At 35.7% G+C, this 12,965-nt stretch overlaps 1 protein-coding gene across 3 annotated transcripts in view; it reads left to right on the forward strand.

Moving 5' to 3' along the window:
* GC (GC vitamin D binding protein) overlaps nucleotides 1–12,965 on the forward strand; it is a 64,862-nt gene that overhangs the window by 21,514 nt on the left and 30,383 nt on the right. The gene's annotated exons all lie outside the window — the stretch shown is intronic.

The following is a 12,965-nucleotide window of genomic DNA, read 5'->3' on the forward strand; positions in this document are numbered from 1 at the left end:
CTTTGATCCCCTTAGAGGAATCCTATACATGCAATATTTGAAAATGCATTGTATTTTTTAAAATATCCCTCACATAAAATTTTTCTATAGCTATGAAACACAACCACAAATAAGATAAGTGAGTTATATTTTTCATTGAAATTATTCTTCAGATGGTATATTTATCTTTGGGCAATGTTTAAAAACTTTTTTACATGATGCAAATTGAGATTATGTGAAATATACAACTTTATGAATTCTACAGCTGGGAAACTTTTCATCATTAGCTTCAATTTACTTTTCTGGCTGATTCTTTAATGTTCACAAGGGACATCTGCATTTATCCTGCTTTGCAAAATTAAGATTTTCATTTAGTGCTGTCAGTTAACAGCCTCACCTAATTTGTACACTATTATTCATATTAGTAATGTATTTTACCAGTGGAATAAAATGTGTGTTCCCAAGAATTATCAGTTATTAACTGTGACATGAATAACCTTACTCTTGACTTTTTATTCTTCTTCTTACGTTTACTTTTTCTTGATCTTACTTTCATCATTCAAATTAATTTAACTCGTCTTACCCATCAATTCTTAAGTAAGCTATGCATCCTTAGGTAAGACTACAAAGTCTTTCCCAGACAGCATAGGGTATAAAAAAGCAACATAAATTGTGTCCCTTATAAGACCTCTGAATAGGCCATGTTCCAAGAAATCCCTTTAAGTCTTATTCTTTTGGCCGAGGATTTGCTGGGGCAGATCTGATCCTGAAAAATCCTATTGAAGCAGGTTCAGATCAGGATCTTCAGACACAGAAGGTCCAATAATGGCTAGGGATTGGAATTATATAAGGAGGCCATAACCAGGAGCATGAATCACCATCTTAGACTGCTGACTCAATAGGTGTGCATTGGCTTCACCTCAAAGAATGACAGTGTCCTTTGGAGAATAACAGAGCATTCTGCAATCTCTATTTCAACATTCTCAGCAGTCCTCAGATTCTGATGAAATGGATGCTAAAAACCTCCAGTCAGTCCCCTTGAAGATCTAAACTTCATTCTTATAACCCACATGCCATATGCCAGATGATATCTTGAGACACACATAATACACTTGTAAGCATTAACATTCAATTTATGGGGAGAGTAGTCCTGATCTATCAATTCTCTATTCTCTAATACCTGAGCATGACACAAAGACCAAGTCAGCAGTTTACTTAGAAGCTAGCTGTGTTCTCTCCTGGCAGGAAGTTACAAAGTGTAGAGATTAAGGGAGTTCTGAGGACTCTTAGGTTCTGAGTAGCCTTGTATTGTGGGGGATTGGTTTGGATTGCAGTTTTCTCTGCCTGTTACAGTTCTAGAGAGCTGACCACCCGCAGCATTTATTTAAGTACCTGCTTCAAAATATATTACACTCAAGACTTACCTTGAAAAGAAGTTTCTGTGGCCAAACATATTTAAGAAATGAGCCATACTTTATTCCTTCTTGGTGGTTTCACAATCGATGTCTTTGTTGTCCTAAAGGTTCTGAGAAACACTACAGGAAAGAGATCTTATCTAACTCAGAGTGTCTAAACATATTGACTCTTTTCTACAATGTCTATACTTGTGGAACTACTCTTTGGAAACCTTGGGTCTAAAATGGATACTGTTACAGATGAACCTTTACTGGACAGGTTCCAGTTACGCCAGCCCTCTCCTATCAAACAGCATTGGGAATCTTGTTCCCAAGCCACTGGGTACAGCTTAGAGAAAACAGCTTACCAAATTTGCTAAATCTGGACAGTGTCATAAGAAAATGTCCACTTTTGCTACCCTATGAGAAGCAACAAGGCAGTATTTGCCAGTTGCCTACAAGTAGCTTTTTCCCCTAGGACTGAAATGGATGGAATACTAATATACAATATATCTTTCCCTCTTCACTTCCAAAGAAACCAAGTAACAAAGACTGGTGACACAGCTATAAAATTATTTTTTTTAACTTGCACATAGAGAAGTTACCTTTAACGACCAGGAAACATTTATAAAAATTGATTTTTAAAATTAAACTACACCAAAAAAAAATCTCAGTTTTAAGTTACACACTCTGTTAACAGAGCACTAAAAAGATTTTTTTTTGCATTTTTTCTTTTCTTTTTTTTATTCAAGTTTTCTTTTTTATTATTATTGTATTTTAAATTTTAGGGTACATGTGCACAATGTGCAGGTTTGATACATAGGTATACATGTGCCATGTTGGTTTGCTGCACCCATTAACTCGTCATTTAGCATTAGGTATTTCTCCTAATGCTATCCCTCTCCCTGCTCCCCACCCCACGACAGGCCCCAGTGTGTGATGTTCCCCACCCTGTGACCAAGTGTTCTCATTGTTCAACTCCCACCTATGAGTGAGAACACGCAGTGTTTGGTTTTCTGTCCTTGTGATAGTTTGCTTAGAATTATCATTTCCAGCTTCACCCATGTCCCTGCAAAGGACAGGAACTCATCCTTTTTATGGCTGCATAGTATTCCATGGTGTATATGTGCCACATTTTCTTAATCTGGTCTATCATTGATGGACATTTGGGTTGGTTCCAAGTCTTTGCTATTGTGAGTAGTGCCACAATAAACATACGTGTGCATGTGTCTTTATAGCAGCATGATTTATAATCCTTTGGGTATATACCCAGTAATGGGATGGCTGGGTCAAATGGTATTTCTAGTTCTAGATCCTTGAGGAATCGTCACACTGTCTTCCACAATGGTTGAACTAGTTTACACTCCTACCAACAGTGTAAAAGTGTTCCTATGTCTCCAAATCCTCTCCAGCATCTGTTGTTTCCTGACTTTTTTATCATCACCATTCTAACTGGTGTGAGATGGGTAGCTCATTGTGGTTTTGATTTGCATTTCTCTGATAACCAGTGATGATGAGCATTCTTTCACATGTCTGTTGGCTGCATAAATGTCTTCTTTTGAGAAGTGTCTGTTCATATCCTTTGCCCACTTTTTGATGGGGTTGTTTTTTTCTTATAAATTTGTTTAAGTTCTTGGTAGATTCTGGATATTAGCCCTTTGTCAGATGAGTAGATTGCAAAAATTTTCTCCCATTCTGTAGGTTGCCTGTTCACTCTGATGGTAGTTTCTTTTGCTGTGCCGAAGCTCTTTAGTTTAATTAGATCCCATTTGTCAATTTTGGCTTTTGTTGCCATTGCTTTTGGTGTTTTAGACATGAAGTCCTTGCCCACGCCTATGTCCTGAATGGTATTGCTTAGCTTTTCTTATAGGGTTTTTATGGTTTTAGGTCTAACATTTAAGCCTTTAATCCATCTTGAATTAATTTTTGTGTAAGATGTAAGGAAGGGATCCAGTTTCAGCTTTCTACATATGGCTAGCCAGTTTTCCCAGCACCATTTATTATATAGGGAATTCTTTCTCCATTTCTTGTTTTTGTCAGGTTTGTCAAAGATCAGAGGGTTGTGACACAGCTACAAAATTATTAAGGTAATCATGCCAACAGGAAATAAACCACTGTAGTTAATAAGAGCTGTTGGCAAAAACAGGTTTTTATAATGAACATTTTCCTTTTTGCTTTAAGCATTTCATTCACAGCATATTTTTTTTATTAAACATGATATAAAACTGCAAGAAGAACGTTCCCTTTGGGTTGGTGGGTGAGCTACACTTTTCCTTCTCTTCCTTCCCTGTCAAAACAGCCCTACACAAGGGCTGATGTCATAGAGCTCTCATCACTGAGATCAATATTAACCTCCCTGAAAATCAATAGCAATGTTTCATCTTATTGATATCAGGTGCAATGCCACATATGCAGTCACCATTATGTAATATAAGGATAAGTGTGCAAACTCTATAAAACACCACCAGCTTAATCTGTTTAGGATAGGAGAAAATGAAGAAATCTCTAAAAGGAATTGATGATGCCCTTCCCCAATATTTTTGGTCATCTAACTTCTTCATTCTACCCATTGCTTCCTCTCTCTTTCTCTCTCTCCCATTTTTCTCATTCGTTCTGATCTGACCACACTGGCCTCCACATTATATCACACTCTAAGTCCTTTGCACCCCAGGGCTTTGCATTAGCTCTTCTCTATTCCTAGAACATTGATTGTCCAGATATTCTCATAGCTCCCTTCCTCACCTTCTTCAGGCATCTACTCCAAGTCTATTTATGGAGGGGGCTTCTCTAGCCAACCTACCACAAATAACACCTACCGGTTCATTATCTTCTATCCCCTTACTTGGATTTGTTTTTTCTTCTTAGCACCTAGTACCTTGCCTTATCACTGGTTGTTCATTTGCTTATTGTAACAAATGTAGAATGTAAGCTTTGTGAAACTAAGAACTTTTGTTATTTCCTGTAATTCCCAGTTATAGAACACTACTTGGCATTTAGTAGGTGTTCAATAAATTTTTGTGTAATATTACAAAATTGGGATTTTGTATACTTACATCTACCATCAGACTCAGGTTCCATAAAGATTGGTGGCTTTAGAGTTTTATTTCATATAATGCCATGCTCCCAGGAGATAGCGGATGTGTCTGTCTGTGTGTGTGTGTGTGTGTGTGTGTGTAGATAAATATGTACATATATATATACTCATATGTATAACAATGATCATGAAATAATTGGATTTAGCTAATAACAATAATAACTGACAGCAACATTCTGTTTCCTGAGGATACAATCATCTTCACTTCACAAATGAGAAAACTGAGGAAGAACAGAGAGGATAAGCAACTTGCCAGCAGTCTCACTATTACCCAGGATAGCAGGAATTCAAATCCAGGTGGTCTGTATCCAAAGCCTCTATCTTAAATCATGATAAAATACAGCCTCCTATGGATGTTTTCTTTGGCCCTCGTGGTTTGGGCCAACAAAGTTTCTTTAAGTCTGTCTTTAAAGTCTCATTTAACTTGTCAACATTTTAAAACCTGGAGATTCTACATAAAAATCTAGATTTCTAGCTTCTCTGGAAACACAGGAAGGTGTGGTAATAACGGCCAAATTTTCACATGGCAATGATGAACTGGAGCTGAATTGTGACTCCTCCTTTTGGACTAAACCCTCAGTTTTCACCACTGGGCATTTAATGCTTTCTTACCTTGGATCAAATGTAAGTTGTGTGGTTCCTAGATCTTATGAGCATTTGGGTTTGCTAACCTGGGTGTCATGGTAAAATAGTAACTTGAGGTTTACCACTACCTAAAGAAAATAATATTAACAAATGATCGTATCTTTACATTTAAAATAGGCAAAATAATTAGTTACCAGCCATTTTTATTCTCTAAAAATGAAATCACATATGAATTGTTTAAATATGTTTACATTTAACAAATTGTGTTTTTCATCCTAGAGAAGTGAAACTTACATAACTTTTTTTTGAAAGCTGATTTAGAAAGATTTATTGGGATATACAAAGAGTGTTACGTAGTTATATATTTCTTCCACATTCACATCTGCTGATGCAGCTGAATTCCTATGTAGGTTTTATTTTTTATATATATATATATATAAACTTTAAGTTCTGGGATACATGTGCAGAACCTGCAGGTATACATGTTCTATGTTGGTTTGCTGCACCCATCAACCCACCATCTACAGTAGGTGTTTCTCCTAATGCTATTCCTCCCCTAGCCCCCAACCCCCTGACAGGCCCCAGTGTTTGATGTTCCCCTCCCTGTGTCCATGTGTTCTCATTGTTCAACTCCCACTTATGAGTGAGAATATTTTTATATGGAAATAACTGATTTTGTTATCTATTAAAAAATACAATAGCAAGAGCATAGACTTAGAATAACATATTTCAGTCTTCAAATTTTACTACATGAAAGTAAATTTGTTATTTTGATATTGTCAGTTCTGCTGCAAATATTAGGTAATAATTGGTTTTAAAATGAAAACACTTTTATTTGACAAATACATACTAGATTTTTAAAAATATAAATAACAAAATACATCGTTGGATTGTTGACTAGGCTAACACTGAAGTGAGTGTTCCTTTTAAGTTTTCTTAGCAAATATGTCTAAGGAATTATATCCTGGTGACAACTGGAATGTAATATCTAGTATATATCCTGTAGAAAACATTGGCATTCCATTTTCCATCTACATGATACTGCAAAGCTCATTATTAATTTGTTTAAAAGGCTCTCTTTAGCCTTACTAAGACAAATGAAGTGCTACAAAAGCACTTAAGGCAATGTATATCACAATGGTTAACACAAAATAGCATTGAGTACTTGATAGTGGAATTTCCCATTTAAATTGCAGTTCTTACAAGTGTCCAATAATAAGCCTTCAGTTTCTTACTGGGATTTAATAAGAAAATTAGAAAATTATATTCCATTCATGAAAAAAAATCTTGCTAACACATCACTATAGCAGACAAGCACCATAAAACTCTTTTGGCCATGCTAAAAATTAATATACAAATTTCTACTTTTTATACTTTTAAAAAGATAAATTACTAATCTTTGAAATAGAAATTTTCCTATACAAGATAATGCAATCTGTTGGACTTAAAATGCATTTAAATGGCTCGGGAGATCTGTCTGACAAAAACATGTGTGATGACAGAGACATAAATAATGATACACGTCCAATATATCCTCTCCATTAGATTGCATAATTTGATTTCGGCTTATACAGTATAACTTCAGTAGTCATTTAGATGTGTATATTGATAGGAAACAGTGAAAGGAAATCACCCATGTACAGTGTTTTCTGGTTTAAAATGTACTGTTTTTTAATTGGCAAATTATAATTATATACATTTCTGGGGCACAATGGAATAATTTGATATCTATATATAATGGGGAATGATAAAATCATCAGTGAACTCCTCTACCATCTCACTGCTTATCATTTTTTCTGAGGCATTTGAAATTTACTCAAGTTATTTTGAAATATAAAATACATGATTAACTATAGTCACCCTGACACAAAATAGATCTCAAAACATTCCTCCTGTCTAACTGAAATTTTGCACTATTTTCCCAGCAGCTCCTCATTCCCTCCCTCCTCTTCTCCCTGCAGCCTCTAGTAACTATCATTTTCCTCTTCTGTGAGTTCAACTTTTTCAGATTCCATATATGATATAATGCAGTATTTTTCTTTCTGTACCTGGCTTATTTTACTTAACATAATGTTCTCCAGGATCATCCATGTTGTCACAAATGACAGAATTCCCTTCCTTCTCTTTTTAAGGCTGAATAGTATTCAACTATGTAAATACATCACATTTTCTTTATCCATTAATCTGTTGATGGACGCTTAGGTTGTTTCAGTATCTTGGTAGCTGTGAATAATGCTACAGTAAACATGGGAGGGCAGACATCCCTTCAACCTATTAATTTATATTTCTTTGGATATATACCCGGAGGTGGTATGGTTAAATCATATGGTAGTTGTATTTTTAGTTTCTTGAGAAACATCCATACTGTTTTCCATAATGCCTGTACTAATGTATATTTCCACCAGCAGTGGAAAAGAGTTCCCTTTTTCCCACATTCTTGCCAATACTTACCTTTCTTTTTTTGTTGTTGTTTTTTTGTTTGTTTTTTTTTGAGACAGAGTCTCGCTCTGTCACCCAGGCTGGAGTGCAGTGGCGCAATCTCGGCTCACTGCAAGCTCCACCTCCCGGGTTCACGCCATTCTCCTGCCTCAGCCTCTCCCAGTAGCTGGGACTACAGGTGCCCACCACCACGCCCGGCTAATTTTTTTTTATTTTTAGTAGAGACGGGGTTTCACCGTGGTCTCGATCTCCTGACCTCGTGATCCGCCTGCCTCGGCCTCCCAAAGTGCTGGGATTACAAGCGTGAGCCACTGCGCCCGGCCTTATCTTTCAATCTTTCTGGCAATAGCCATTCTAACAGGTGTGAGGTGATAATCTCATTGTGGTTTTAATTTGCATCTCCTTAATGATTCCTGATGCTGAACATTTTTTATAAACCTGTTGGCCATTTGTATGTTTTCTTCTGAGAAATGTCTGTTTGGGTTCTTTGCTAATGTTTTAAATGGGTTATTGGTTTTCTTGTTATTGAGTTGAGTTCCTTACACATTTTGTATATTAACCTGTTATCAGATATGTGGTTTGCAAATATTTTCTCCTACTCTGTGGGTGGTCTCTTCACTTTGTTAATTTTTCCTTTGCTGTGCAGTAGCCTTTTAGTATGATGCAATCCCATTTGTCTATTTTTGCTTTTGTTGCCTGTGATTTCAGGGTCATGTCCAAAAAACTCATTGCCTAGACCAACATCATGGAGCTTTTCCCCTATCTTTTCTTGTATTAGTTTAACAGCTTCAGGTCTTACATTTAAGCCTTTAATCCATTTTGAGTTGATGTTTTCTCAAGTTTTAATTGAGATAGATCATATGTGGCTAGCCAGGGTGGCAGAATTGCCACCACTTACTGTTCATATCACCTTATCAAAGGAGTGCCATGTGGAACTATGACTGTGCCATCCCTTGTTGAATGAGACTTTCTTCAGATTTTATAATACTTGCTTAATGAAGTGACTTTTATGGGAATGTCCAGAATTGTGCCAGGCATCCAGAACCTAAAATTTTAGACATGACCTTTGCCCTGAAAGAACTTTCATGGAAAATAAAGACAATTTTGCTTAAAGGAAATATTAGTATATGCCTCCTTTGTAAGACCTATTAGCAAACATCTAGTGAGTATTACTTCAAGTCTCTGTCACTACTAAGACCAAAGCGCCTGAGTCTTTCAACCAATCTGCTTACCTTTCTGTTTTCCTGTGCCAGACCCTGCAAGCTTTTTTATTTTTTAAAAAAAAGGGGGTGGGGGGAGAAAATGAAGAATAAGAATGACTTTTTTCCAGGACTGACAGTCATAGATAAAGATTTTTAGACAGGCATGAATAATAATGAATCTTTTGATACCATAAAAAGAATAGCACTAAATTTCAATAGAGTAATTCTCTAACTCATGGACAAAATGTGCTCAAAAAGTTATATGTTATTTAGAAGTTAAAGTACAATTTTTCATAGAAATAATTTAAATAGGAGATGTTCTTAAAATGATGCATAAAAATAGGTAGTAAACATGGGACGTAAACTGTGATAACCACAAACCTCACAAAATTTTTGTGAAGATTAAAGCAGGTAATATATGTCAAATATTTAGAAGAGTATCACCAAATTGTTGGCACTCAAATTTTAATTGCTATCATGATATTATTATTATTTATACTTATATTGCTGTAGAACCTAAGTGCTTCAATGTATTCTAAGCTTCCAAATTAAATGCAGGGGATATCACCTTTACCCATCCCAAAAGTGGAAGACGGAAACCTCCCCCTCTATCTTTACCCCTACAAAAGCAATTACAGATGAGGAGGTAACCAACCCACAAAAGGAAAGAGAGGTGGGATGGGATGCATGGAGGAAAAAAATGCTTCCTCTGGGACTTTGGTGAGTCACAAAGGACAGGCTACCACCCAAGGTGAACCCAAGGACATTAGTTTGAGTGAGTCTGTGATGCTGTCTCCTATTGCAGTTGCAGTTTCTGAGTAATTAACCCATTGACTATATATCTTTTGCTGTTTTCATTTGTGTTTGAATTTTCAAAGTCTGAAAGGACCCTCAATTTGTTCCACTGATATCATCCTAAGAGGTACAGTTAACTTCTAGATTAGTTTATCTATAGATGTCATGTGGGTCTCTGGGTTTAGTATTAAAAGGGTTGAATTTCTTTTCATTGACTCAAGCTCAAACTTTTTCATTGGCAATATTTTTAGTGATAAAGAAATCTCTTATAACCAGATCAGCTTCCTAAACCAGCTCAATAATGTTTACTATTTAAGTCAATTCACTACTGTGAAATCAAAAATATCATGCCTGACTAGTTTGAATAAACACTGCAAACCATATTCTTAAAAGGTAAATTTATTTAAAAAAATACTAACAAATATACTGAACTGTTCTGACATGGATGAGTCTGTCAGTACAGAATAGAAATAAAAATGCCAAAGAAATGAAATTGTGAAAATATGAAATGCCCAACAGAGCTGTTAAAGCCCATGAATCTCCAGAACACAATAGGAAAACAGCAACTTGAGATAGTTCCTAGCATCCTGTATAAGCACATATTTATGTCAATGTTATTTAGGATCCATTAATGTTCTTGGTATACAAATAACTGTTCTAGGGAGCCAAATTAGGTTTTAGTGAGAGACTAGTAATAGTGAAGGCTCCAAATACCTACTTTAATAAGCTTCGTAACAAGACAGTATTTTATTAGCTATCCCCATTACAACGAAAGTTACATGAGGGCAAGGATGTGTCTATTTTGGGCTCCATTTTATGCTCAAATTCAATATTGAACCCAATGCTTGGCACAAAGTAAGCCTCAAAAAATATCTGTTACATGTATGAATGAATATTGTCAACTTTGTTGGTAGAGGTAAGGTGCCTGAAGCAGCAAAGATTTCCTGAAAATAAATCACACTGGCTTTCAAAAGTTCAGAATTAAACAAGACTTACCAGAATGTTTCACAATATAGATAAAAAGTAGAACATGCTATCACAGAGAGCAAAAACTCTGTTAGTGAAATTTGTAAACACTTAGTACTGTGGGGGGTCACTTCATGTGAAAGTGATTTCATCAGAGTCACTAAGATTATGCCAATATTTACTAGGGCCATATCAAAGTCCAAATCACCTTCTTTATTACAAAATGGTACATTTGAAAACAGAGCATATAATTTACAGTTTCATTTGAGACAGGATTTAACTATATGAATTGGAGTGAGCTCAACTGGTTTTACACCAAAAACATTTATTAAGCAGTATTCCATGGAATGGGGAATCAATTAGTAATAATCACATTGCAAATTAACTTTAGTATTTATTTGCTGTATTTGCAAATTGAGACAAGGATTGACATACATTGGCTTTGTCTTGTAAGCTAGATCTCTTCTCTTTGGGCAAATGAATTTATAAAATTATTTTATCAGAAGTACATTTTGGGTAACTCACCTGAAAGATAATGGTGCAGCAGCTTCCTCTACAGGTTATTTTTATATTTTAATTCTGAGCTTTCTCAATATCCCTCTTGAGCTTCCTCCCTTGCTTCCTGTTATGCCCAACGCTGACTGTTCCAGCAAAAATAGTTTCAAAACCACTTTAAGCCTTATTCAGTCCATCTAGTTTACCACTTTTCTCTCAACAGTTTGCATTCTAACTAAAGCAGTATATAATGCCCATGAATTCTAAAGTGCTGTGTGCAAACACAAATAGTTAATTAAATTCAAACTATTTAATGGGATAACATGCGGTGCCCATTTACACTACCTTCACATGCACACTCACATTCCCATAATATATGAAATAAAACTTTACATTTTCAGTGAAATGAGAAATCAGAATCTGGAAGGTTAGAAACAAAATATTTCTCAAAATGTTCGTCGGGGGTACCCCATTTGAATACAGGATTTCACTTTGCATGTTATTGAATGGTCACAAGAGAAGTACTAATAAAAATAACCTCTTCCATTTGTAGGGAGGAATTTAAACAAACTTAGCTCCTATTTATTATAAGGAAAAGAAGTTCTTATTAGGGCTATTTTGTGTATGTCTTAAAACACAGTAAGCCTTGGGAAAAAATATTCCTTATAATCTATCGCTATGTTTAAAAGAGACTAGTTTATAATCCCCAGCAAGTGATCTTATAGATGATGAGGATACATTGTACTAAATTCAGGGATCTTTACAATATATGGTATTTAAATCTATTTTGATATTTACAATGATAAAACAAACTCACCTCTTCAAAAGGCTGCTTTCATTTCAGTTATAAAATAGCCACAGTTGGAATAAAGATTTCTTACTAGAATCTACTGCCGTATAACTGCCAGCCATTTCTCCTAGCTCTGCTTTAGGAGCAAACTAAAACAACTTTTGACATCGTAAGTACAGCTCATCACCACATGAGGACAGTTCTAGCCCTAATTCTTCTTCTCTGTGTTCTAGTCTTCAATTCTATAGAATACCATTAATGATTAATAGAAGTTTTCTGCCTTGCTTAACCTTTTGAACCTGTCACAATATCCAGCCTTGTAAACTAATCAATACATTTCAGAAAATGTACGAGATGTGAAGGTTCTCAGACATAACACAGGTTTGTTGCAAGTGGCTTTTTTGGTTCCACTGACAATTAGCTTTATCAACTCTACTGCCTTGTCCTAGTTGCCAGAATAACATCAGATTCAGGATTCAGGTATGTGAGTTCTTTTCCACCTTCTATGTGGTTTTGAGGGTGTTTGAGTAGGTCTCTTGTTAAAAAGTGCTGCTGAAGAATGTCTTTTTCTCACAATTATCAAATCTGACTTTTCTCACCTCAAAAATATTTTGGGGAGGTATCCATCCAAAAAAGTACATGCTGCGACTGCTTCCTCTACAGGCAATCTGACATTAAACAGGTGACATTAATCTGATGAGTCCTAAAGAGAATCTTAAAAAAAAAAAAAAATACAACCCTTTCAAGTCTGTATCTAATCACCACCACCTCCACTGCAAGCCATCAAATAGAAATTTCCACCCAGGCATATGTTTACACAGTCTTCCATAACATTGTAACTGTTAGAGAGAAAAGGAAATCTTTGGGATTAAAGCCTGACAGCAGTTACCATCATATCACCTGAGATGACTTTCCTAACATTTAAAGTGAGAAGGATAAACCACTAAAAGTTAAAGCCACTTAAACAGAGTAGGCAATTTATATACTTCCTACATTTTTCTCCGAAGATATAACATCACAGGAGGGAAATTTCCTGGGCTTATTTGCATAAATGATGAGTCAGGTTAGGAGAACACTGACTGACTTTGATGTGTCCGCCCTACTACATATGTGATGAACATGTTGAACAAGAGGGTCTCATGATTAGTAACTAGCTCTTCCCTGTAGCGTGAATGAACTCAAGAGCAGGTACTGTGATTTTTCTTTTGCCTCTCAAATACCAATGT

This window comes from Hylobates moloch, unplaced genomic scaffold, assembly GCF_009828535.3.
Source record: "Hylobates moloch isolate HMO894 unplaced genomic scaffold, HMol_V3 SCAFFOLD_2, whole genome shotgun sequence".
NCBI lineage: Eukaryota > Metazoa > Chordata > Mammalia > Primates > Hylobatidae > Hylobates > Hylobates moloch.